Raw genomic sequence first — 27,257 nt, forward strand, 5'->3', positions numbered from 1 at the left:
TGGTATGAAAAATAATTATTAAGAAATATATTGAGGTAGTCAAAAAATGAAATAAATTAACCCAACTCAGCCCCCTACCTAACCCCAACCAATGTCCAAAAGTCCAAAAGTCCCCTTTCCTAAACACCCAATTCCCACCTCCCCAACAGTCTTTAAAAAAGGGGCAAGGGACAGTTACTTTCTCCGGTGGAGGTGTTTGGCAAGCTGTTGCTTCATGTCCCGCTGCTCTTTGCGGAGGTCCCGGAGCTGGCGCTGATGTTTTTCGGCAAACCGCTCCAGGTAGTCCACTCTTTTGCGTAGTCGGCGTAAACGAACGATCCAGGATCGGGGGGGGCGCTGATGTTGTTGCTGCTGTGCGGCGGTGGCGGGAGGATGTCGGGCCATGGCTCCAATTGGCTGGAGGCTTCTGGCTGGTGGACCCGGGGGCAGTGGAGGAGGATGTAGATGTTGATGTCTCCACATGCTCCCGAGCCCACAACCGCCGATACTCTGCACAAATAGCCTCCAGCTTACGGGCCCTGGCCCGGACAGCCATCTCCTTACGGGTGAGCTTTTTGGGAGTAGCATCTATGAAGAAAGAAAGAAAAATACTGTAGCCAATAGTCTTTAACATAAAGTCAAAATAATTCAACGGAAGATTGACACTCAGTAACACCAGCAAGTTGCAAACACAGTATAACATTTTGGCATGTATCTTTCCACCCTCTTTGTAAGCCTGTGACACTGTGAGTTTCAGGAATTCCACTAGCAGCACTATAGGTGGACTCACTACTATATACATAGTCAGAGAGTACTAAAAAAAGGCCTTTTTTTACTTTTTTTCTCTTGTTTTGCAAAAGAAATTACTGGTACGTGAACTTGTGGTAGCCGCCATAATGGCAGCTCACTCAGCTTTCACCCAAGAACTACAGACACAGGCCATGATGATGCAGACTCGCAGTACTTTAAGCAGTACATGCAGGTGGGGATAGGAATGTCTTACTTTTCTATAGGGGTGGCACTGCCACTGGCCATACTTCATCCACTCAGCGTTTGCTCTACTACATCATACACCTCTGCTATCGACGAGGAGGATAAAGAAGATAACATCCAGGCCTCCAAAGTACGTCTATGATTCTTCTTAATGTCTCAAATGTACCAAAATGTATTTTTGTCAACAACAAACTAACACCATTTTCATTATACTTTGGAAACCGCCTTCTTCTTTCTTATGTTGAATTGCAGTCAACAAAACCATTCTTTACAGTCATAAATAAATATTAAGACTCGCTCGTCCTTCGTTTCACCCTTCTTTAACTTTTCGTTCTTCACATCCCTAAACTACATCTGATATGACTTGGCTTCACAATAAAAATTTGCCAGCTGAGTTGAAGTGAAATAGAGGGGGCCATTGGTTACCAGAGAAGTACCGCCGCTAATGCTATTAAAAGTCAAGGTTGATTGTCTTCTCCGTGATAGCCCAAAAAGTAGTTCTAAATTAGTAAATGTTCTTGACAGTACAGTGTACTTATACTAGTGCACTGTGTACTACGGTGCAGTACATCATACACTCCTTTGCGAGCCTACTCAAAAAAAATTCAATAAATAAGGAGTATAATAACTTACTACCGTCCGCCGCCGCTGAGTCTTCTCCCCCAGCTCCTCCTGTTGGCGCTGCCGCATCCAGAGTGGACCCCTCCGCACTGCTGGCCCCGGCACTGGTGGTCATCTGTGCCGCATCAGATGTTGTAACGTCTAGGAAAAACATGTCATATTTTCAGATGCCATACACAACCCCCTATTTTGTCTCGTAATGGAAGAAAATGTTACATAACACATTTTTTACTACTGGGATAGAAAAAAAGTAACGGTTTTGGGGAGGGTGTTAACCTTTTAAATGCTTATTCCATTAAATGCTACTCTTCTTCTTATGACAACTGATGAATGCTTGCTTAACGTGCACCATTTTTCTCATTACAGAAAGAAGATTCCATTGCCCTTCTGCCAGACGATTCACCAACTACTACTGAGTCATCACCAGCAGTACTTTAAGTACTTTAAAGAAGGTGGGGGCTCCCGCACAGTTATTCTAATAATTTCATGTGTCTGTTAACTATTATTACGTTTGAGTCATACTAATTTCATTCATGGGAATGTTGTTAAACTTTAACGTCATCTTCATCCATCAGAATACTACGCTATTAAAAATAAAAAAATAATGTTTTCATTTCTTAATTGAAAATAAAACTTTAAAACTAACAAACACTGTGTGGTTTTTGTTTACGAGTGAGTGAGAGGAAAGGTTTGAACTACTGCACTTGGCAGTCATGTTTAATTGACTCGGAGGTAGTCTTCTTCTGTTCTTCTGGGTCGTAAAATCATTGGTCAGACATTCTAGATAGTTGGTCAGGGGATTGGGGGTTCAACTTCTGTTTGGACTGAGGTATGTCGAAAGTCGAACTGCACCTATCATCAACAATGTCCTATTTATCTTGTCCATACTTCTTTGTGTGCAGAATAGTCCCTGAAACACTAGCGGTATGGGATGTGCTCCTCTCAAATCAAAAAGGCAACTGCTACCTTTTACTTGGTGTAAACAATGAATTTTGTTGTTGGAAATTGTCAAAGCACTTACATTAAGAAGACTGGAATAGACAGCAAGGGCAACCCAGAGGACTGCACTCAGTGCCTAGAGCTATTGCTGTATCAGAGTTTTGTTTCACACCGTTTGCCGAATGGGCAAGCTTAGCTACCTAGACAGACCGACTCATAATTGTAAATAGTAGTAGCACAGGGAGTGATGGTAGAGGCAGGATAACAATGTAGAAAGTAGTCTACATTAGAAGAAGATCAAAGACTATTTTGTAAAACATAGAATTATTAGGAACCAGTTTGTAATGAATAGGAGCTGTAAAAGTTAGGGAAGTATGAGTATTATTATAACAATAGAACAACTTACTGGGGGCATCAGAAGAGCCTGCAAGGGACTGAGCCTCTCCACCTTCTGCCACCGGAGTCTCTGTCGCCGCCAGCGCCTTGCCCCTGGGAGGTCCTGGTGATCATGAAATAAAGAAACACAACATGGATGATTGTTTTTTGGGAAATATTTGATTTCTTTGTACTCAATCTAAAATTATGTCGGGGAAACAAATTAACATCAATTGCATCTGATCTGGTCAACTAGGAGGATAGTAGTACAGTATTGCAGGATTTGCAAACCATCTAATAGGAAAGTTATGTAATTCACTAACTACATCAACAACAAAAAGGTTCTACTACGACTGCCATCACTCAGCAGCACGAGATGTCGCGTGACAGACACAGTCCGTCATCATGATTGCAGACCACTAACAAATGTCCTATAACAAGTAATAAATAATATGCTTAACGTATCAATCCATCACTATCTCTTCAAAGTGGCAGCAGCAGGAGTACAAAGAAGGACTAGACTTGAGTCTACTGTCTCTAGCATTACACAGTAATGCTCTGAAATGACTAAAAAGTTGCAAACAAGTAAGCATAGTAGCAACGCCAATAACCAGGCGAGCACCTGCAATGACAGAAGCTATTTAAACATTAATTTACCTGCAATGTAATCGAATCAGCAGCATTCGTACTCTTCAGGAAAAAAAATAGATTAGCAATATAACAGAGCAGAAGGGAAAAAAGTAGTTATTAAATAGCTACTTACCAAGGCCAGGGATCTCCACACCGAGCAGGTCGAGCATGTCATGCTCCCGGTCCAAGATGTCACTCCACCGGTGCGTAACTTGCTGGTAGGTGCGCCGGGTCCCTAGACTCCTTATACATGCACCGGCACACCTTCTCCCACAGCTGGCGACGCTCCAAGAGGCCGTAACCGGAAGCAATCCGCCCACCTGCTGCCACGGTCTTAGGGAGGTGGACTTGGACAAACACCATCAAGGCGGCCACCTCCACCGCGTAGAAGATCTCCCTGGCTTGGACTTCCTCCCCCCTCAAACGCCCGCAAGGGAGCCGGGTACGGGGCGCTGGGCCCTTGCCGTTGTCGCCTCCCTTAGCCATGGTCCTGGGCACAGGAAGTAGGAAAGAAGAATTGTCGCAGGTTTTCTGTTCTCACACAGAACTGTGCACAGAGGATTGGAACCTCGGCGAATTAGGGTGACCCAAAACTCACCTACGTACCCAACAAACCCCTTACCGAGCTAGCTACAGTGTCTCATTGGTCATAACAAACTCCCAATGTTTAGACAAACCAGAACATGAACTTACAGTACCTCAGGATACGTGGAACTCATGAACACTCTTTCGTTACTATCATTACAAACCAGAACATGGAGTAAAGAAGAACACAAGTGCATTTGAAATGTTTATTTACTAATGCAGTCTTCTCAGGCGCAGTATCTTAGATAATACAAGCAAACATATTATCAGTAGCAAAATTACCAGCATAGTTACTAATCCATAAAAAGCGAATGGTGACAGCATGTTAACATGCTGAAAATGAATAAGAGTTAACAACACTTATATCTCACCCTCCCTAACACACATATTATATTATTTGCTAAGAAGGTCTCTTTGGGTTGTATTAGGGCGGGCCCATACCTTAGTTTCCTAGCATGAAGGAATCACATCAGCATACACCAGCTCTCTCTGCATGCGAACCGCATCAAGTGTGTGTTATGGACTTGAGCAAAGCAATATAAAAACCCGCCCCAAGCCCAGAGTTGGCAGAAGCTGCACTTATGTTATGACTATGAAGTCGAGGAGATCGGACCTCATAACAATTCTGTATCGTGTTGTTCTTGAAGCTTCAGCACTCTCTGTACAGACATAGTTCATCAAGCAAAGCTGATAGCAGAGCAATAACATATTATTGTCATGTAAACCACAATGAACTACTAGGGTGAAAGCTAAATCAACAATTAAGTGTTGTGTGCAGAAGTTGCAAAAGGGAAAAATGGCGTTTAAACCTCTAATGAGCCTATGCTAACTTAACACGGTATAAAGATATCCAGGAGCTACATGACACCCCCCCATGATCCGGGAACGGACTGAATAAGATAACAGAAGTGCCATCTCATGAGAGCAGACTGCAACATTATATGGGCATGGTTCTCAAACTAATACATTAAAAAAAATTGCGAAACTTGTGCACAAAATTTAATGCTAAAAAATTAGCCAAAAACTTTATAGTGGCTCAAGCCAATAGGCAAAAGAAGAATAAAAAAACTTGACAGATAAGTCAATAAATGTCAATGATATGCTAGCACTCAGCACGTCAATATACGAAAATGTCTAGGACATAACTGTGTATGCAAAATAAGCAGCAACAGCCTCCAACAGGAAATCACCGTCTTCATCCGAAAACAGTTCAGCCATCCAATTTAAAAGTGGAAAAGAACATACGTGTTCTCCCAGCACCGGATCCTCTATCACCATCAGAGGACAACTCGGTGGGTTTTCAAGAAAGCTCAGTTCCAAGAAATCCTGTGCTGCCGCCAGTATATTCCAGGGACCAATTAGTCCATGCATAACTGCTAAGGCCATAATCCTTTCGCCAGGACATACCAACTCATGAGTAATGATAGGACTCATCAGCTGATTAAAATCGACGTCAGGAGAAACCGGTCCGCAGAGACACAAATCAATGGCCCAATCGAAATCACAGGTCAGGCAGTGAAATACAGGCTGGACACAGGTGAAGTAGGAGAATCGAAAAGATAATCCATATGCCATGCTCAATATCGCTAACGGCATTGTGCCATAATATTCAAGCATTCGATTGCGGAACAGCGTCAGTAGCTGCTGGGCGGGGCCTAGCACAGGTAGGACATCCATATTTAAAAATACAAAAAACCACTAAAGCGCCCGCTGCTAATGCAAGTAAAAATGGGAATCCACCAAACAAAGTTGAAAAAATAGAATGAAAGAAAGCAGGGATGACTCCAAAAATCTTTTCAAAGGAAGTCACGAGACCACTGCTCACAGTTTTAAAAAAATGTGCCAGGCCCTTTGTGGAGGACGCGTTAAAGATAGTACGAACCATCTCGCTAAAATGCAAAGGCAAATCAGTATTCAAAAGGGCCTGAACCTCTGTACGGGTGTTGGCTATGTGAAGCACGAAAGTTTCACGAGCCGAACTCAAGGCCACCTCTTTCTGGGACAAAAGAGCCCTTATTCTCGCCATGCCGTTGAAATCTGCTCCCAAGGTTGGTATTTGTGGCCAAATGGAATACTCCCTATGTTCATGTGTGGGAGGATACAGAACATTTCTGCAGCAAATAACACGTTCACTTACTGTTACGATAAAAGGTATACCTTTAATTAACCCGCAACAGTCTTCATTATTTAGCATTAAATAACTACCATTTTCTAATAATGTAAACGTGGGGATGATAGCAGGAACTGGTGTGCCTTGCAAAACGCAAGCCATATTCGGTCGGTCTTTGTTGCATGAACCGTGTAACTGTATGTGTCTACACATTAATGAATGATCTGGCGTCTCAGTACACTCCTCCCCAGTCAGATAAACCTCTTGATCATCTTTGAAACATCTGTATGTGTATGGAAGCGACCGGACTTCATGCAGGAAACCGCTACCTGACGGTTCATAACGACCAATGGGTACATATTTCATACAATTTGAAAACTTATATAAAGCAAAAGGCAGCGTTATTAAACCGTGGATAAGCCACGTTGCAGCAGTGGTTTCTGCCACGGAAAAAGGTAAAGATTCTAACCTTTCAATATGTAACATAGAAAAGAAGCATCACGCATTGAAAGCAAGCGTTGTTTGTCAGTCAAATTAAACGGGGCAAATAAAGAAGAAACGTTCATGTACGTCCAGGGAACCTTACCATTTTTCAGAGTCTGGAGGGTCCATGCAAATTGCATGATTGATCGTAATTGATTCTGACTATGGTATAATACTGACACTTCATCATGCACAATATCGACAACTGACGATACAATATTATCCAATGTGTAAATTCGAGAGGAAAGCACGTTAATACTATTGTCAACAACTGCAAGCACTTTCTCAAGATTCGCCTGATCAATAGCCCTAAGGCGCGTAGCAGCCTCAATCTGTGATAGTTTCCAAATTTCATTGTAAACTGCATATATCCACCTTTTTGACCTGCCACTAGCCGGGCCTTTAATGAAATCATTTAAATCCACATCTGCATTCAGTTTAGAAAGGTGGCTTTTAACTGCAGGTAAAGTTGAATGTTTCAGCCAATTTTGACACAATTTGCCTACTGAATAAGTTGTGACAGTGTGAACCAAGTCAAAACGGGGATCTGATCTAATAGTTTTAAAACCGTCAGTTAAACCCAAAAATCGATTTTGGCATGAATCAGCACTACGGTGCCAAAGCAGCCAACCTTTTGGATTCATACTGGAAATGTTAAAGGAAGTATTAAGGAGTAGGGCCTGTAATTCTCTAATGGACAACTGAGTAAAATTACTCCAACCATCATATTCCTCCAACTCCGGGATAGTAGGGGTGTTCAATTTTTTAGAAGTAGCCAATCCAAAGCATGTGGTCTGGGAAATTGTTTCATTCAAAAACAACATATGATTCGGGATGAGACATGCACGGTGCAACGCCTCAGTGCCTTGTACCTGCCAGGCTCTTGAACCCCAAACTGATTTAAGGTCTATTGTTTCTTTCCATAACTCGTATTCTCCAGTAACTAATTGATCAAGGAAGGCCTTCGAATACAACAATTTAGTATCGGTAAGTCTAACCTTGGACATTGGCTTTTTTTGAAATTTAAAATAAAAGGACTCGGGATTGGACTTATTAAAGTCAGTGAAATAAGTATACTTTTTCAGAAATGTTTCAGAACTGCCTTGTGTAGGCGCTGGGCAATGTTCCCACTGTGTAAAATTAACAGTATCCCTTCGGGATGATGTTTTGTGTAAGAAGTGATTGCCATAATGTTGGTAGCAGAATAAATCACCATAATTAGCAGATTCTAAATATAAATCTTCAGCATCAAAGGCAGCATAGTATTGCAAATCAGAAAACAAACGTTCCACTGCATTAACATCCCAGTCATCAGAACGAATGTTTTGTTTTACCACATCCCCCATATTCACTCTAAGTACATTCGGAACATTAACGACTTCCGTTGGGCCATGAATTTGAAACCTAACCGCATCCCACACAATTCCATCAAGGACAGGCCATGCTGTGATGTTAACCAAAGTCAAGTCTCTTTTCACTCTGTGTGTAGAATGTGACGAGGAAAGTGGGGCCAATGTTCCATTTAGATGGGTAATGCATGTTCTTTCCTCGACATAGTGTCCATTGATGAGTCGAAAAAAATAAAACACAAAACCAATTGACATAAAAAGGTAAACTGAAAAAAGGACCAGCCAAATGTATGTCCAAGGGGGAATTAAAAAATGTTTTTTAAACAGGCTGGCATAAACTGCAATACGAGAGGGTTTCTTCGATGCAAGGGAAACAGAGTCAAATGAAAATCTGGATTCTGTGGCTAAACGTGCTTGCAGGTCAGGCATGGACAAATCAGTGGGGTAGGCATAGTCTATCTCATCAATGTTAGTTCCGGGAAAATTATTTAACAAAGGACTGGAAATAGCAGGTAAGTCGATGGCCACTTCAGGTTCAACATTAGAAGCAGTGGGCATAACTGAATTTCTCACAATGGAAGGACAGGAAACAGCCGGCGTCATGCTAAGAAGAATCAGCCACTCTGTGTACCTTGACATTGTCAATTGAAATAAACCTGTTTTCCTTACGACCAGGAAGTGGTGGTAAAATGATTGTTCTTGTGCCCTTCACTCCAAGGACTGGAACCGGAGCTCGATAGGAAGGACCAAATTCTTTCTTGTTATCGATCTTCTCTCGAACCAGTTCTCCAACTTGGGGTAGCCAGCCAACTACCGGGATCTGCAACGCATCATCCGACGTGGAGGGCAAATGTTCCTTTGCAAGACTGTCTCTGGTCTTTTGTAGATTCTGTAAAACATTGCAATGTTCATCTGCGTCAAAGGGAGTGGCGCGAACCACACAGTCTAGACCGTCAAGGTCAGGGACGTACATCTTGATGCCAAAGAGCATTTCGTATGGGGTCAGCCCACCCAAAGACCTTCTAGGGAGATTATTAAGTGCACGCTGCACGCCATTGAGGTGGGTAAGCCAGTTTCTGCCAGTGCCTATAACTCGAGCTGTCAAAGATTGCTTTAAATCACGGTTCATTCGCTCAACTACACTGTTACCCTCAGGTCTGTAGGGAGACGAAAACTTGACTTGGACCCCCAACGAAGTCATGGCATCCTTATACGCCTTAGAGGCGAAAGCCGGACCCTGATCCGAATGGAAGGTACCACAGGCAAAAATCCCTATAAAGACACGCAAATCTCTAATGACAGTCCGTGAATCAGCGCTGCGATGTGGCCATACCCACACAAAGCGTGTGCATGAGTCAACTGCTACTAAGATGTACTGATACGCAGTATCAGATGAAAAAGGACCGCAGTGATCCAAATAAACACAGCTTAGTGGTTTATTAGAAATGTACAACTGTGTCTGTGGCGGACGTGTAGCAGTTGAAGGTTTAATCTGCTGCCAAATGTCACAAAGAAGGACATATTCACGCGTCTGTTTGTACAGTCCCCGCCACCGGAAATGTTGTTGTAATAGAGATACAGTGGCTGAGACGCCCGCATGCGCAGACGCCACACCTTCATGTGCCGCTGTAATCAAGTCAGCCCTGTGATCCGAGTTGGGAATCAACCGTTCCCCAACATCAGGAATTGTCACAAAAGGAACCTTTTCGGGACTTAAGTGGTATTTGTACTTCGAAGGGACTCCCGAAGGATGTTTACTTCCCTTCTCAGAGGCAGCAACTGCCGCCAAGATGTCACTATCAATCTTGGTTTTGGATCTAGTAACCGCTGCAACTAAGTATGTAGATACTGCTGATTTCGCCGCCTCATCAGCAAGCGAATTTCCGACAGCGTGAACTCCCACGCGCTGGTGGCCAAGAGTATGAATTACATAAACGAGCGGTAACTTATCCTTAAGTTCCGCCACTCGAACCCAGATCATCTTATGTTTTATTGTGCTACCCTTGGAATCACGAAATTCATTCTGAATCCAAAAGAACAAGTTTTCATTGTAAGACTGGACACAGTAGTAAGAATCACTTACAATGAGAGTAGTAACACTTGGATCCGCGAACTCCAACGCTAGTAAAAGAGCACGAAGCTCTGCCAATTGTGCGGTGCAATCGCCCAGGGGCAACGTGTGCACTTCACTGGAAATGAACTCCTCGTTCAACATTGCACTGACCACAATAGCGCATGCGGAAACGTAGGCATGTTTAGAGCCATGCGCAACCTGCGCCGAACCATCAGTGTAAATGATGCAATGGAAGTCCTCCAAAGGCCGCATTGCTAGAGGAGCAGGATGAACGAACTCATACTGCAAGTACTCTTGCGACCGTAACGAGGCGTCAAAAATAAACGTGACATCCGTGGACGTCAAGGACGCAGCCCATTGAATCCACCGAGGGTGCAAAGCTTTTGAATTTGGTACACTGGCTTTCGTGACTGCCTCCAAATGAAGACAGGGTGTAACCACTAACATGCGTTTCCCCTGTGACAGAGCTCGTTCTTTAAGAATCGCCATCTGTACAGCAGTTAAAACCTTTTCCACAGTGGGAAACCGCAATTCAGCCGAAGTGTACAAGTGTGACTTGTAAGCAATAGGTACTGTGTCTCCTTCATTAAAAGTCAGGTACGTGAAACCCACCGTCCCAGGAATTATTCTTATCACCAGGTTGGTGTGGTTATCACGAGTCAGTAAGTATTTAGAAGCGAGCAGATCAGCCTGCAAGGATTGCAAGATGGCTGAATGCTCAGGCAGCCAGCATGATTTTGAGAAAGTAGGTTGTATCAAAGCATACAAAGGCTTGATACGCTGAGCATATTCCGGAATGTACGTCCTTACGAAATTTAAAAAGCCCAGTAAAGACTGTAATTTTTTCAGCGTTGTAGGAGCGCACAACTGTGCGCATTTCTCCAAGAAGTGAGGAGCCAAACCTCTACCTTCATTGTTCAGCTCATAGCCGAGGAACAACACTGTGTGTTCTGCAATGTGCGATTTTGCAAAATTAAATTTGTAACCCATATCTGCAAAGTTACAAATAATCGAATTCACCCGACACAGATGCATCCAAATTTCGTCGTCTGTGAGATAAATGTCATCCACATACGAGCAAGCATCTGGGTCGATTCTCTCTAAGAGAGTGACTATTCGGGAGGTGAAAACTCCAGGACTATTCTTGTAGCCCATCGGAAGACGCCGGAAGGATTTTTGCACTCCAGCGCTTGTAAAACTTGTCCATTGGGAGCTGAAGCTATCCAATCTATGGGCATAGAAACCATTGGAAATGTCAAGCGTTGTCTTGAAACGCTTACGCACTAGACTATCCACCAGGGCAGAGCCGTGAGTATTCTGTACTGCACAGTTACGGCAACGCGAGTTTAAATGCCGGTAATCCAATACCAAACGATATGATCCGTCAGGCTTGGTCACAGTAAAAAGGGCATTATTCATCGGTGACACACACGTTTCAATAACTCCTTGATATTCCAATTGTTCAAGGATTTCCGCGACGGAAGCCTTCGCCTCACGCCGAATGGGATATTGAGGTTGAGGCTGCGGCTGAGACCGCAACGGAATTTCGTGGCAAGGCGACAATTTATCCCAACCACATTGGTTACGGTACAGAGCCGGTGCGAGAGCCCGAGCCCACTCTTCTGCAAAATGCTGTGCATGCTCTTTCGAGACAGTGTTCGCGAAACTGTGGAGGATTACCTCCTCCCCTCGCGGCGCCGCGAGCACAAAAGGTGGGGGCCAGTCAGCCTCCGAAAGCAAAATATCATATGTAGAAGAAAGATTCTCCCAAAATACCCCTTTGATGGTACGCTGTATGTCACCTACAATTAACAGGACAATTTCATAAAGTCTTTCAGGGGGAGCAAGTCTTGTATCGGCTGTTTCTATTACAACGTAGACATCAGTCGCTGTCACCCTCAGTAGTGGACGCAGCGCCTCTCTCACTATGGTAATCTCCGCCGCGCTGTCCAGCAAGGTCAGAGCCCACGTCAGATTCCGAAGCCGCGTTCTCACTATCTGTGGCATATCTATGCGCTGTTAAGGCTGCGACTTTCTTTTTCGCAAACTGCGGTCGCTTTGGCGTAGAATCTTCCTGCTTCGCTGCGCCGTCTGTCTGGCGGGGCTGGCCACGTCCTTGTTGGCCACCACGTCCCCGTCCGCCTCCTCCTCCACCGGTCTTCGGGGCCGATGAGTCCTGAAAGGAACGAGGAGAGCGTTGATCAGAACCTTGAAATCGATCAGGTGATTTAATCATCGCGCGGTCGCGCAAATCATAAACTTTCTCAGTCGGCGCAGGAACTTGTGGCGCAGGATAAGAATCCTGAGTCTGCTGCTGTTGCTTCCCCTGTTTCTGTTTCTGAGGCCAATTTTGTTTCTTGGACTTCGGTTGTACATCTGCCGCAGCAGACTGCACTTGTGTTTGTTTCTTCTCCTTGACCGCGAAATACTTTAAACCTTTACTTGTGCGACCGATTGTTTTATATGCGGCCACTACAATTTTCGCCAACTGGCGGGGTTTTTTGGCATCGGGTATAGCTGCCAAAGCATTAGACACCTGAAAGTTCACCGCGTCTCCTTTAACATTGGAGAGTATGAGATCGCATACAATCTCAAACGAACCACACAGGCGCATACCCAATTCGACAGCCGCCTCCGGTCCGTGATCATCCTGAACACGTTTTACGATCGCAGGCAACTGCGTCATTGAAGGGGTGCCAAAGCACCTCGTAAAAACTGCTGCAAAAGTTTTTCCCCAGCTTTCACAGTCGATCAGTTCGGGAGCTAAATCCTTAGGTAAAGTAATCGTTAACATCCTATGTTTATCAGCAGGAGTAGAATTTGGGAACACAGCTTCCAGCTGGTCAAACTTCTCGGCAAGCCAAAAAGGAAAGTCATCCTTATCATCAGGACGCTTACCAAAAACCGAATTGACCATAACTGGATTCAATTTTAAACCGCCACGTTCCGTTTGAACGGCCGCACCCCCGGGTGGACCTCCCGGGAGATGACAACCTATGTAATGCACTAACGCTCGAATCACAGCAATCGCGACCACATGTAGTCTACGAACATCCGCTAGGGGACAAGCGCCGTGATTCGGGTGCGGGGTAAAGCCCCCCAAAGCAGGCCAATCAGTACCTCGAATGGAGAGTGGGCCTAACCGCGCAGCTGACAAAGAGTGGGGGAGGGCGCCATCAAACCAAACGCGATGCTGCCAATGATTAATAGGTATTTCCATTGCCCTGTACGGAGTATATTCAGCCGGTACAGCGGAGGGTGTGTAGTGGAGGAACACTTGAGAATTCGCATCCACTTCCGGAAACGTAACCCAAGAGTAAAACAGTTCAAATGGGTACGCCGGGTCTGCACACACCACAAAAATCACAGCCATGCCCTCCAATGGGACAAGATAAGTCTGCAAGTGGTTGCGCACCGCAATTCGACTATTTTGCGCAATGGCCACTGCCGCCATGATATCACTGGAAATACTGAAAAACAAAGAATACTTTGTAGCACAACTGGGTAGTAATTCAAAGAAACCGTTTTAGAAAGAATCAAGCTTGAAAAAGACCTATTTCCATAAATAGGTAGGTTTCACCGACACCCCGTTTTCCGGAAACGGAAGTGAAGGGGTTAAGGTTTGAACGATATACTACTCGAGTGTCATGATATAAGACCACCGAAAACGTTGGGCGCCATGTCGCAGGGTTTCTGTTCTCACACAGAACTGTGCACAGAGGATTGGAACCTCGGCGAATTAGGGTGACCCAAAACTCACCTACGTACCCAACAAACCCCTTACCGAGCTAGCTACAGTGTCTCATTGGTCATAACAAACTCCCAATGTTTAGACAAACCAGAACATGAACTTACAGTACCTCAGGATACGTGAAACTCATGAACACTCTTTCGTTACTATCATTACAAACCAGAACATGGAGTAAAGAAGAACACATGTGCATTTGAAATGTTTATTTACTAATGCAGTCTTCTCAGGCGCAGCATCTTAGATAATACAAGCAAACATATTATCAGTAGCAAAATTACCAGCATAGTTACTAATCCATAAAAAGCGAATGGTGACAGCATGTTAACATGCTGAAAATGAATAAGAGTTAACAACACTTATATCTCACCCTCCCTAACACACATATTATATTATTTGCTAAGAAGGTCTCTTTGGGTTGTATTAGGGCGGGCCCATACCTTAGTTTCCTAGCATGAAGGAATCACATCAGCATACACCAGCTCTCTCTGCATGCGAACCGCATCAAGTGTGTGTTATGGACTTGAGCAAAGCAATATGAAAACCCGCCCCAAGCCCAGAGTTGGCAGAAGCTGCACTTATGTTATGACTATGAAGTCGTGGAGATCAGACCTCATAACAATTCTGTATCGTGTTGTTCTTGAAGCTTCAGCACTCTCTGTACAGACAAAGTTCATCAAGCAAAGCTGATAGCAGAGCAATAACATATTATTCTCATGTAAACCACAATGAACTACTAGGGTGAAAGCTAAATCAACAATTAAGTGTCGTGTGCAGAAGTTGCAAAAGGGAAAAATGGCGTTTAAACCTCTAATGAGCCTATGCTAACTTAACACGGTATAAAGATATCCAGGAGCTACATGACAGAATAGGTGTGAAAAAAATAAGAGAGAGAGCGAAAGAAATAAAGTAGGTAATAAAGTAACAAAAAGTTAAAAAAAACACAAAATATAGATGTAGGAAATTGAAGAGAGAGATAATAAGCAAAAAAAATACAACGAAAAGTTCAGAAAAACATAGGATTACAAAGATGTGAGATGGATAGAAAGGTAGCATGCCCAAAATCATAGCAGTGAATGAAAAACAAGATGGCTGCGCCCATAGAGGACCGCGTGGGTAAGTTCGCGCAATATTTTCCCCGCGAGCACGCAAAAACGCCCACGAACACGTAATCGCGCGCCGCATATGATGCGAGCTTGCAACGAGCGCCCAGAAACGGAAACACGTCATGCAAACAAGATGGCCGCGCCCATACACGACCGCATGGGCAACCTCGGGTTTGGTGGGCTGCAAGCGGTCCGCGAATAAGCAAAAAACCGCACGAACACGCAAAAAAAAGAAATCAGCAAATTTGCACGAATTTGCGGATTGCAAGTTCGATTTTGCACGAATTCGCACCCCGCGAATCTTGCGAAATGGCACAAAAACAAATTTTGGAAAACTGAAAGCACTTAGCAGGTGCAAAAGTTCAAGCTAATTTGTAACCATTCCCTGTAGTGCTTCCTGAGGGGCCCCTCCAGAGTCCAGTTGCCTACTTGCAACTATTATCTGACCCTGCTCTGATCCTCAAAGCAGGGTCAGAGAATAGTTACAAGTATGGCACAATGCTCCTGTAAAAAAAATAACTGCAACAGGAAGCACTTAAGCTAAGGAAGCAGGTGCCAGGCTTGAAGCACAAATTCAGTGACACATTAACCAGCCTCAAATTAATTCATCTCAGTTGAGGCTGGGCAGGTGTGCTTTCCCCCAATAATCTACAGTGGTGAACCAGAGGGTGATGTGATGAACCAGAGGGTGATGTGATGAACCAGAGGGTGGCAGTGATGAACCAGAGGGGGGCAGTGATGATCCAGAGGGTGGCAGTGGTGAACCAGAGGGTGCTGTGGTGAACCAGAGGGTGGCAGTGGTGAGTGCTGAACCAGAGGGCGGCAGCAGGGGTGAACCAAAGGGTGCTGTGATGAACCAGAGGGTGGCAGTAGTGAGTGCTGAACCTGAGGGTGGCAGGGGTGAACCAGAGGGTGGCGATGATGAACCAGAGGGTGGCAGTGGTGAACCAGAGGGTGGCAGGGGTGAACCAGAGGGTGGCAGTGGTGAACCAGAGGGTGCTGTGATGAACCAGAGGGTGGCAGTGGTGAGTGCTGAACCTGAGGGTGGCAGGGGTGAACCAGAGGGTGGCAGTGGTGAACCAGAGGGTGGCAGTAATGAACCAGAGGGTGGCAGTGGTGAACCAGAGGGTGGCAGTGGTGAACCAGAGGGTGACAGTGCTGTACCAGAGGGTGGCAGGGGTGAACCAGAGTTGCTGTGATGAACCAAAGGGTGGCAGTCGTGAACCAGAGGGTGGCAGTGGTGAACCAGAGGGTGACAGTGCTGCACCAGAGGGTGGCAGGGGTGAACCAGAGGTGCTGTGATGAACCAGAGGGTGGCAGTCATGAACCAGAGGGTGGCAGTGGTGAACCAGAGGGTGACAGTGCTGTACCAGAGGGTGGCAGGGGTGAACCAGAGGTGCTGTTATGAACCAGAGGGTGGCAGTCGTAAACCAGAGGGTGGCAGTGGTGAACCAGAGGGTGACAGTGCTGTACCAGAGGGTGGCAGGGTGAACCAGAGGGTGCTGTGATGTACCAGAGGGTGTCAGTGGTGAACCAGAGGGTATCAGTGGTGAACCAGAGGGTGGCAGTGGTGAACCAGAGGGTGCTTTGATGAACCAGAGGGTGGCAGTGGTGAACCAGGGGGTGGCAGTGGTGAACCAGAGGGTGGCAGTGGTGAACCAGAGGGTGGCAGGGTGAGTGCTGAACCACAGAGTGGCAGCAGGGGTGAACCAGAGGGTGCTGTGATGAACCAGAGGGTGGCAGTAGTGAGTGCTGAACCTGGGGGTGGCAGGGGTGAACCAGAGGGTGGCAGTGATGAACCAGAGGGTGGCAGTGGTGAACCAGAGGGTGGCAGGGGTGAACCAGAGGGTATCAGGGGTGAACCAGGGGGTGGCAGTGGTGAACCAGAGGGTGCTGTGATGAACCAGAGGGTGGCAGTGGTGAGTGGTGAACCAGAGGGTGGCAGCAGGGGTGAACTAGAGGGTGTGGTGATGAACCAGAGGGTGGCAGTAGTGAGTGCTGAACCTGAGGGTGGCAGGAGTGAACCAGAGGGTGGCAGTAATGAACCAGAGGGTGGCAGTGGTGAACCAGAGGGTGGCAGTGGTGAACCAGAGGGTGACAGTGCTGTACCAGAGGGTGGCAGGGGTGAACCAGAGTTGCTGTGATGAACCAAAGGGTGGCAGTCGTGAACCAGAGGGTGGCAGTGGTGAACCAGATGGTGACAGTGCTGTACCAGAGGGTGGCAGGGGTGAACCAGAGGTGCTGTGTGAACCAGAGGGTGGCAGTCATGAACCAGAGGGTGGCAGTGGTGAACCAGAGGGTGACAGTGCTGTACCAGAGGGTGTCAGGGGTGAACCAGAGGTGCTGTAATGAAGCAGAGGGTGGCAGTCGTAAACCAGAGGGTGGCAGTGGTGAACCAGCGGGTGACAGTGCTGTACCAGAGGGTGGCAGGGTGAACCAGAGGGTGCTGTGATGTACCATAGGGTGTCAGTGGTGAACCAGAGTGTGTCAGTGGTGAACCAGAGGGTGCCAGTAGTGAACCAGAGGGTGCTTTGATGAACCAGAGGGTGGCAGTGATGAACCAGAGGGTGGCAGTGATGAACCAGAGGATGCTGTGCCCATACACGACCGCATGGGTAACTTCGCCATGCAAGTGGCCTGCGAACACGCAAAAAGCCCCGCAAACATGCAAAAAGCCCCGCGAACACGCAAAAAAACAAAAATTCGCAATTTCGCACGAATTCGCGAATTATGCAGATTGCGAATTCGCTTTCGCACGATTTCGCAGACCGTGATTTCGCTGATTTCGCCCATACTTTATCTGAATACAGGACATCAAGATTATATGCAGAAGATCCGAGGTTCCGTCAATGTATTCCATATTTGTTTCATCTTCTGTTTGAGAGTGACTTGTCTGGACTTTCTTATGCAGTGAACCATATACTAAAAAGTGGAGTACATCTGCAAAATGTTTCGGCAAAGGACTTTATGGATAAAGTCCAACAGAAAGACAGTGTTTTGGAATCTCAGCTAATTAATCTCATGGCATGTCAGCGTGGTACTAACCAGTATTGGTACCATCGTCATGGGGTTTTAAAATGTATGCTAAGAAACTTAGGAGCTCCTACATGGTTTCTTACTCTAAGCTGTGCTGAGTATGCTTGGGAAGATTTACTTGAAGTTCTTCAAGAGGCAAATGTAAACATAGAAAATATAGAGTACAAGACACCTGGTGAACTGTGCTCTTTGGATCCAGTTAATGTATGCAGGTTTTTTAATCATAGATTTGAAGCTATGATGTCTTTTATTACAAACAAAAAAAAAAAACCTCCTCTTGGCGAGGTTCTGGATTTCTTCTGGAGAAAAGAGTATCAAGCGAGAGGTGCTCCTCATATTCATATGCTATTATGGATCAAAGATGCTCCCAAATTTGGAACAGACTCAGATGACACTGTAATGTCTTTCATTGAAGAATATGTAACATGTGATATACCTAAAAGTACAAAAGATAAGGACTTAAGAGGAAAAGTCTTACGATTTCAAAGCCATCGTTGTGGCAAATACTGTTGACGAAAGTTCAAATCAAAGGATAAATTCTATACCAAATGTCGTTTTGGATTTCCATGACCAGTAATTTCAAAAGGAAGAGTGTGCAATTTTATGTCATCTTTGCGACATACTGTTACAAGAAGATCACCAAAAAATACCTACAATTTAAGAAGAAGTGAGGAATCAAAATACATAAATGACTATAACCCAGTTATTTTCTCCATGTGGAATGCTAACATGGATATTCAATATGTTGCAGACAACTCTATTGCTGTGGCTCGATATGTAACGTCTTACATCACCAAATCTGAAAAGACGGAACTAAAGGAAATGTGGGAAGAAATTTCTCATGAAAAGAGCCTAAGTATTATTATTTATTTATTTATAAAACTTATAAAGCGCACTGTGGCCTTGCAGGCATCCTGGCGCTGGTGCTCCAGAGAGTGAACAGAGGGAACAGAGATAAGAAATTGTATTGTAAGAAATTGAATAGCTACAGTTTGAAGATGTTGTCTCATCGAGAAATTGGAGCATATGAATGTTCTGATGGATTATCATCTGCAAGTCTATAAGCGAAATCTAGAACAATCATTTGGGTGAAGGTCTTGCAAGAACACGAAACTGAGTTTTGAAACCTGTTCAAGAAATTGAATATTTAGCAGAGAAAGAACCAAACAGTACAGACATTCTGAAGACAAACATGTTGGCTACATACTATCCAAATAAAGTAATCAGCTTGAAAACGTTTGTCTGTATGAAGTACTGCAAAGCTACACTTTTAAAAGGAATATTACAGAAGATATCGATAAAGGTGTATATGCTGTGATTGGATGTGAAGGATGTCTGGTGAAACAAAGAAAAGGACATTTGATTAATCACTGAAAACTGAGTTGCGAAACTCCTGACAAAAGGGAATTTTACTATTTAGCTCTTTTGCAACTCTTTAAGCCATGGCGTACAGAAGAGGAACTACTAGGAGACTTTGACAGTTATGAAGATTCATTCAATGCATCTAAAAATAGTATAGAATGTCCTGTTTTTAGTAATTATCTGTAAATGTTGAATGACGAAATACAGCAAGAAGCAACAATTGCAGCAGAGATTGCTAGAGACAGTTCTCAAGACAGTCAAAGTTCTGCTTCGTTGAGTCAAGATCCACTAGGACAACCAATTATCCAAAATGAAGCAGCCACTGCCATGGATGAGGTGGAAAGAGCAATGGAACAAGCTCAAGAGGATGTAATAAACTTAGAAGAATTGGAAAAACAACTAAATCTTGAGCAAAAACAAATATATGATGAAGTGACAGAGCAGATTGAGCATGGTTTACATCATGAGTAAAAAGAATGCTCATGTATGTAATTTCAGCCTGTCCGACTATACTTGAGTGGAGAAGCCGGAACTGGTAAAAGTTTTCTAATTAAAGGAATTGCAACATATCTACAGCAAAGAACTGAGTCGTCTCTCTCCTGTGTTGTCACTGCTCCAACTGAGTTGGCAGCACACAACATTAAAGGGATTACTTTACATCATTTATTGATGCTGCCAGTAAAACATGAAAATAAATTAGAATACTACAAGCTATCTGGAGAAGCTTGTTGTGAAGTTTCTAGAGTCCTTAAAAAAATAAAACTCCTCATTATTGATGAGGTAAGCATGGCATCTAATGTAATGCTTGCCTTTGTGCATATAAGAATGCAACAAATCCTTAAAACATAATATGATGTGTTATTTGGAGGCAAACACATCATCCTTTTTAGAGATCTACTGCAGCTAACTACTGTGGAAGGACAGCCAGTATTTTAAGCAGTTACACATGAAGACACGAGAAAGTGCCTGGGAAGTATTGGAAATGTTAATATATGGTCGCATTTCAAATATACAGAACTCGTTCAAAATATGCGACAGGCAAAGGATGCTGATTATGGAAATATTCTTCAAGATATAAGAATTGGAAAACTAAGTGAACATGCCAAAGAAACTTTACAGGCACTATTACTTTAAAATTTGTTTCCAAATGAAAATGTTGTGGCAGAGAATATATATAGTAAAGTGGCAGAAGATAAGTCAGTTATATGCTTTATGCCAACTCTACAAGAATGTTCAATCTTCAATGAAAAAATGCTAAAGTTAGAAAATCAAGAAATTAAGAAACTAGAAGCTAAAGACAGAATAGAGCATGAAGGAAGTACTATTATTTTGTCAGAATGGTTGAAGTTAAAATTGGATTCTTTAGAGAAATCAATATCTAAAACTGCTGGTTTAGAAAAGGATCTGTATGTATGTTTAAATTATCGGATTATTTTACGAAGAAATGTACATGTGGAAAGAGGTTTGGTGAATGGAGCAATGGGTAATGTTGTTGGTTTTGTGAATTACCCAAATAGAGATGAGATTACATTTTTAAAAATCAAATTTGATGGAATTGAAGATGTACAACAAGTCGGTTGTTGTTCAAATTGATTTTTGCTTGGGAAAGATTTATATGTCCGACAAAAACAGTTTCCTGTTTGTTTGGCATATGCGGTGACTAGTCATAAATCTCAGGGTTTAAGTGTAGATAGTGCTTTGGTAAATATTGGGTATGGCCTATGTTGCTTTATCTTGAGTTAGAACTTTATCTGGATTGTATCTGATTGATTTTGATGAGACAAAGATTAGTGCAGATCTAAATTGTGTGAAGGAGTATAACAGGTTAAGAAGAGAATATGCTCCAAGTTTACCTCAATATCCTTCAATTGAAAAGCGTGTGGTAGGTCAAAAAAGAATATATGAGAAAAAATGTAGTGAAGTGGTAGAGAAAAGAAAAAAAGTAGATGTACCTGTGATTGGAAGCAAAAAGAAAAAGGATACTACTGAAGAGGTTGTTGGGTTTCAGTTTGAAAACAGTTCTGGTGTCAACTGCTATGCAAATGTAGTGGTTAATGTTGTTTTTTTTCTTGAAACTTTACAGCAACAGATTGTTGAAAATCGGGACCAAAAATGTTGTTGTTTATTGAATTCTGTGTTTGAGAAATGTTGCAGTGATAATACTAAAATAGAAAAAGTTTCTGATAATCGAAATGTTTTAGACATATGTGCTGGACTAAATCAATATTCTCAGAATTTTCAGCAAGATTGTCAGGAATTTCTAATGTATAAGCTTGCTGTTTTACAAGATGAAGGTGTAGATATTGATAGTCTTTTTGGCCTTTCTTATAAATGGCAACATGACTGCGACGGTTGTTCGTTTTCAAGTAGTACTGACATACACACTGAAAGATTTATATATTTAACATTACCAGACTGTAAAGCAGTGTCTTTCAATAATCTAGTTAGAGAAGCAATTCAAAATATGGTCTGTTCTCAATGTAACTCAGAAATGTTATCAACATTATTTATCCGAAGATATGGACAGTATGTAATTTTAATGCTCCTACGATGCAGACCTGATGGAACAAAATTGACAACTTCAATTAAAAATTTTGTGGCTTCTCAAATATCAATTTCTGGAAGAACTTTTGTAACTGTAGCAATTATCTTCCATGATGGTCCTTCTACAACATCAGGACATTACACAGCTTATTTAAAATCTCCAAAAGGCTGGACACACTGTAATGATACTCAATTGACTTTTAAAAACATTTGCCTTTTGACTTACCAAATTCTTACCTGGTGTTTTTGCAAATTTTAGGAAAATTAATTGGCCTAGGAAGATTACTGCTGTTAAGAAAGGATACTCTGTTGTTCAGAATTACTTTGTGAGTGAGGGTGACCAAATTATTAAAAAAAACTTTTATTTGACATAGTGATAGCATCAGGTAGAGGTTTAACTAATGTTATATGGTAGAGAACACGTTGGAACTTTTGATTCTAAAAGTCGGGAAAAGAAAGGATAAGAGTACAATTAGGTAATTTGCAAACTAAGGACTTTACACATACTATTTGGCCGTGAGGAGAAGTATCTCAGAACAAAATGACTACTTCGAGTAAATGTTGTTAGAACATGCTTGTATGGGAGTTTATTTAGAGGGTATAAAAAAATAAGTGATATTGTTTTATTACTTTGTGATTGTTGGAGATGTAGCATACTTAAACAAGAAATTGCGAATTAGAGAAAAACATTTAAGATATGTTTTTTTCAAATATTTACATTAGGTTTTCAAATGTTGGATGTTTTTTTTAAACACAATCTTTGTGATTGTGTTTTATTTTGGCCCGCGATGAGTAGTATTGCACTCACTGTTTTAAGTGAAATTCAATACATTCTGAGAACAGCAAAATAAAATAATTAAAATATTGTACAAAATATTTTGTATTTTGTATTGCAAAATATATATTATAACTGAATTGTTTCTTGTCTTCCACAGATATTATATTTATAAGGTAAGTACGACAAACAAAAAAATACTTTTTTAAGAATCTCTTACTTATCTTTCTCTCTTTCCTCACCCTTCTATCACTTCTGTCACGGTCACTGCCTTTCACTCAATCTAACTCATATTCTGCCATTTCATATTTTCTTCTCTGTTCATCATTGTCATTCCCTTAATCCTGCTCCTATTTCCTAAGTTTCACTTATTTTCTTTCGCTCACTCCATCTTAAGATCCCTTTCCCTTATTCCCCTTTCTTCAATGTCTTTTGCTAATTTTCATACCTTGAATCTCTCACTTTTTTCACTCCATTTCTCTCTTCCTCTCTTTCTTTTTCTCACTCAGTCTAACCACTTCATTTCCTTTCAGTCCCATACTCTACCTCTCTTTGTCTTTCACTTACTCTCTTTCCATCTCTCTCTGTCATCCTTCCTCTCTTTCTATTTTTTTCACTCATACTTTCTTTTGTATTATGAAATATATATTATAACTACATTTTTTCTTTTCTTCAATAGATAGTATATTTTTTAAAGAAAATATATTATAAAGTTGCCATTATTTATGAGGTAAGTTTCACAAACAAAAAATATCTTTTCATCAGTCTCTTACTTTTCTTTCTGTCTTTCACATTCTTCAATATCACTTTTTCTAACCTTCTTTTACTGATCTTACTCACCGTTTCTTGTTTTCATTACTGCCCTTCATTCACCTCTACTCTCCAAAAGTACTCTTTCTTCACCATTGACTGTTTTTTACTAATGTTTCCTTTTTCCTTAATCACTTCCTTGTGTTGCTGTATCGCTCAATCTCTTCTCACTCCCCCCAACTTTCTTTCTATTACGTCATCCCTCAGTGACCTTCAATCACTCCACTTCTTTCATTCCTTCACTCCATTTTGTTCACTACCCTTCCTTAATTCCCTTTCTCACTATCTTTTAATTCATCCATCTCTAAATCTCTTCCACAATTTTAGTCACTATAACTCAATTTTTCCCTCACTCACTCCCCACTTCTCATTTTCACTTACCTCCCTTTTATCATCCTCATACCTCTTCCCTCACCATCACTCCACTTCTCTTAACCTTCACTCCCCTTACCCCACTCTATTTCCTTCTCTCCGTGCCTTACACTCCTTCCCTGTCTCTGCCCCGCTCCCCTTCTCTCACTCACCCTCCCTCCCTCACTCTCTTTCCCTTAGTGCCCTTCCCTTACTTTTTCACTCCTCTTAACTCACTCCCCTACCCTAAGTCCCTTTCCTTTAGGGCCCGATGTAGGTAATTTCGATTTACCTACTCTTAAATACCGAATCATACCGATTCAGTATTTAAGAGTAGGTAAATATGAAGTAGGCAGATGTAGGTAAATTTTCTTTTTAAATTGCCGAATCTGTATGATTCGGTATTTACCGATTCGGTAAATACCAAATCAGTATTTGCCATTGATTCCTATGGGCCTTGAAGCCCATAGGAATCAATGGCAAATACCGATTCGGTAATTACCAAATCGGTAAATACCGAATCCTGCCAGGGGGAATGGGGTGTCACTTTGACACACTGTAGCACCCCAATGTCAGGCTTGTGTGCCGTGTGGCACACATACATGCCCTAAGGGCATGTCTGTGTGTTACATGGCATAGGTGTACATGCACAGATGTGCATGTACACCTGAATTCGTTATTTACCATGCAATAGTATTACATGGTAAATAACGAATTCTGAGGGGCCAGTGGCACTGTTTAAAGCGCCACCTACATCTGCATTTACAGATTCTGTATTTTTACTGAGTCTGTATTTACCAATTCGGTAATTTTACCGATTCGGTAAATACAGATTCGGTAAAAATACCGAATCTGTAAATACATGCCCCCTACATTGGAAAAGGCATTTACCGGTCGGTAACGGCCGAATTCGGCCGTTACCGACCGGTAAATGCCTACCTACATCGGGCCCTTAGTCACTGTTTGTCTCACCTGTGCTTACTCATCATACTCTCCTTTCGTCACTCACCATACTCTCCTTTCCACACTCATTCCCTCAGTCCCTTCCTTTCCTTCACTCAGTAATTTAAGTCATTCATTTATACACTATACATTCTCTCCCTCTCTCGCTCCCTCACCCTTCATTTCTTTCACTTTCTGTTTCCTTAACTGCTACTATCTTTTGTATTGTGAAATATATATTATTACTCCATTTTTTCTTGTCTTCCACAGATACAATATAATTTGTCATTATTTATAAGGTAAGTATGACAAAAATAAATATCTTTTCATCACGCTATTATTTCTTTTTCTCTTATTTCCTTTCTTCACTCTCTCTCTTACTCACCTTCCTTTTGTTTATGTTAGTCCTCTTCCATCATTCTGTTTACTCCTCTATATTCACCTTTACATTCCTTCTCTCACCATCAGTATTCTTCCTTCACCCTGAAGTACCTTATCCAACTCCCTCTTTCCCCTCTCTGTCCCTCACTTCTCTTTCCTATCTTCCTCCATCACTACCCTTGTCTTGCTGTTTTGATCGGTGAACAACCATTACAACGCAACTATTACAACGACATACCATTACCACGCAACTATTACAACGCAAGTCATTACAACGACTTGCGCTGGGGGGGGCTCTAGGATAGGAAATAGTTTAATTTACTATCCAACACCTTCCCTACTATCCACGGGGACTGGAGTTGGAATAGTAAATTAAACTACTCACTATCCAGCACCCCCCAACGCAAGTCGTTGTAACGACTTGCATTGTAAAACGTGCGTGGTAAGGGCATGCGTTGTGAAAGCACGCGTTGTAATGACATATATTCTATTGATTAGTTTCACTCTCCCGTTACTCATCATCCCTCACTCTCTTTCAGTCTCTGCACTTCTTTCACTCTCTTTCCCTCACTTCATCCGTCAGTCCCTTTCCCTTACTCTTCTTTCCTCATTTACTTTTGCTATCTCCCTTTCCTTTAGTCTCTCACTTCTTTCACTTCATTTCTCTCTCTATCTCTCCCTTTGTCTCACTCAGTCTAATCACTTCATTTCCTGTAAGTCACTTGCTCTCCCTCTCTTTCTCTCTTACTTTCTCTCTCTCTTTCTCTCTCCCTCACCCTTCCTCACTTTCCGTTTCTGTTTCCTTGACTTCTACTTTTGTTTATATTACGAAATATATATTATAACTAAATTTTTTCTTTTCTTCCACAGATAGTATATTTAAAAAAAATATATACTATAAAGTTGTTATTATTTTTAAGGTAAGTTTGACAAACAAAAAATACTTTTTCATCACTCACTTACTTTTCTTTGTGTCTTTCCCATTCTTTAATCTCTCTCTTACTAACCTTCCTTTACTCATGTTACTCACCTTTTCTCGTTGTGATTAGTGCCCTTCATTCACTTCTACACTCCTTTTCTCACCAAAAGTACTCTTCGCTCACCATAACTGACCTTGTGTAACTCTCTCTTTCCACTGTCTGTCTCTCACTTCTCTTTTCTATCTTCCTCAATTACTACCTTGTATTGGTGTATCGCTCAATCTGTTATCACTCCCACCTTACTCTCTTTCAAATACATCATCTGTCACTGACCTTCAGTCACTCTACTTATTACACTCCTTCACTCCTTTTTGCTCACTCTCCTTTCTTTATTCCCTCTTTTACTCCCCTTTCCTTCATCCATGTCTAAATCTCTTCCTCTGTCTTAGTCACTATAACTGTTTTATTCTTTCACACTCCCTCAGTCTCCTTCTGTTTGTCTCTTTCACTTTCTCTCTCTCTCTTCATTTTTTTCCTTTTCTTTTGTCTCTTTACATAAATACTTGTCTTTCACTAACTTCTTTTTCGTTTCTCTTAAAATGTTTCTTTTTTTAATCTCTCACTTCCCATTACACTTATATCCCTTCTCTCACTGTCAACGCTCTTCACTCAATCTGAGTTGTGTTCTCCCATTTCATGTTTTCCTCTCTGTGCATCACTGTCATTCCCTTTCTCCTGCTCTCATTTCCTAGCTTTCCCTCATTTTCTTTCGCTCATTCCATCTGTCAATCCCCTTCCCATATTGCCCTTTCCTCAACCTCTTTTGCTAATTTGTATTCTTTTACTCTCTCACTTCTTTCAGTTCATTTCTCTCTCCCTCTCTCCCTTTGTCTCACTTAGTGTAATCACTTCATTTCTTGTAAGTCACTTGCTCTCCCTCTCTTTCTCTCTCACTCTCTCTCTCTTTCTTACTCCCTCACCCTTCCTCTCTTTCTCCTTCTGTTTCCCTCACTCCTATTATCTTTTATATTATGAAATATATATTATAACTACATTTTTTCTTTTCTTCCACTGATAGTATATTTTCTGAAAAAAATATCCTATAAAGTTGTTATTATTTATAAAGTAAGTTTGACAAACAAAA

This window comes from Lissotriton helveticus, chromosome 2_2, assembly GCF_964261635.1.
Source record: "Lissotriton helveticus chromosome 2_2, aLisHel1.1, whole genome shotgun sequence".
Classification (NCBI taxonomy): Eukaryota; Metazoa; Chordata; class Amphibia; order Caudata; family Salamandridae; genus Lissotriton; species Lissotriton helveticus.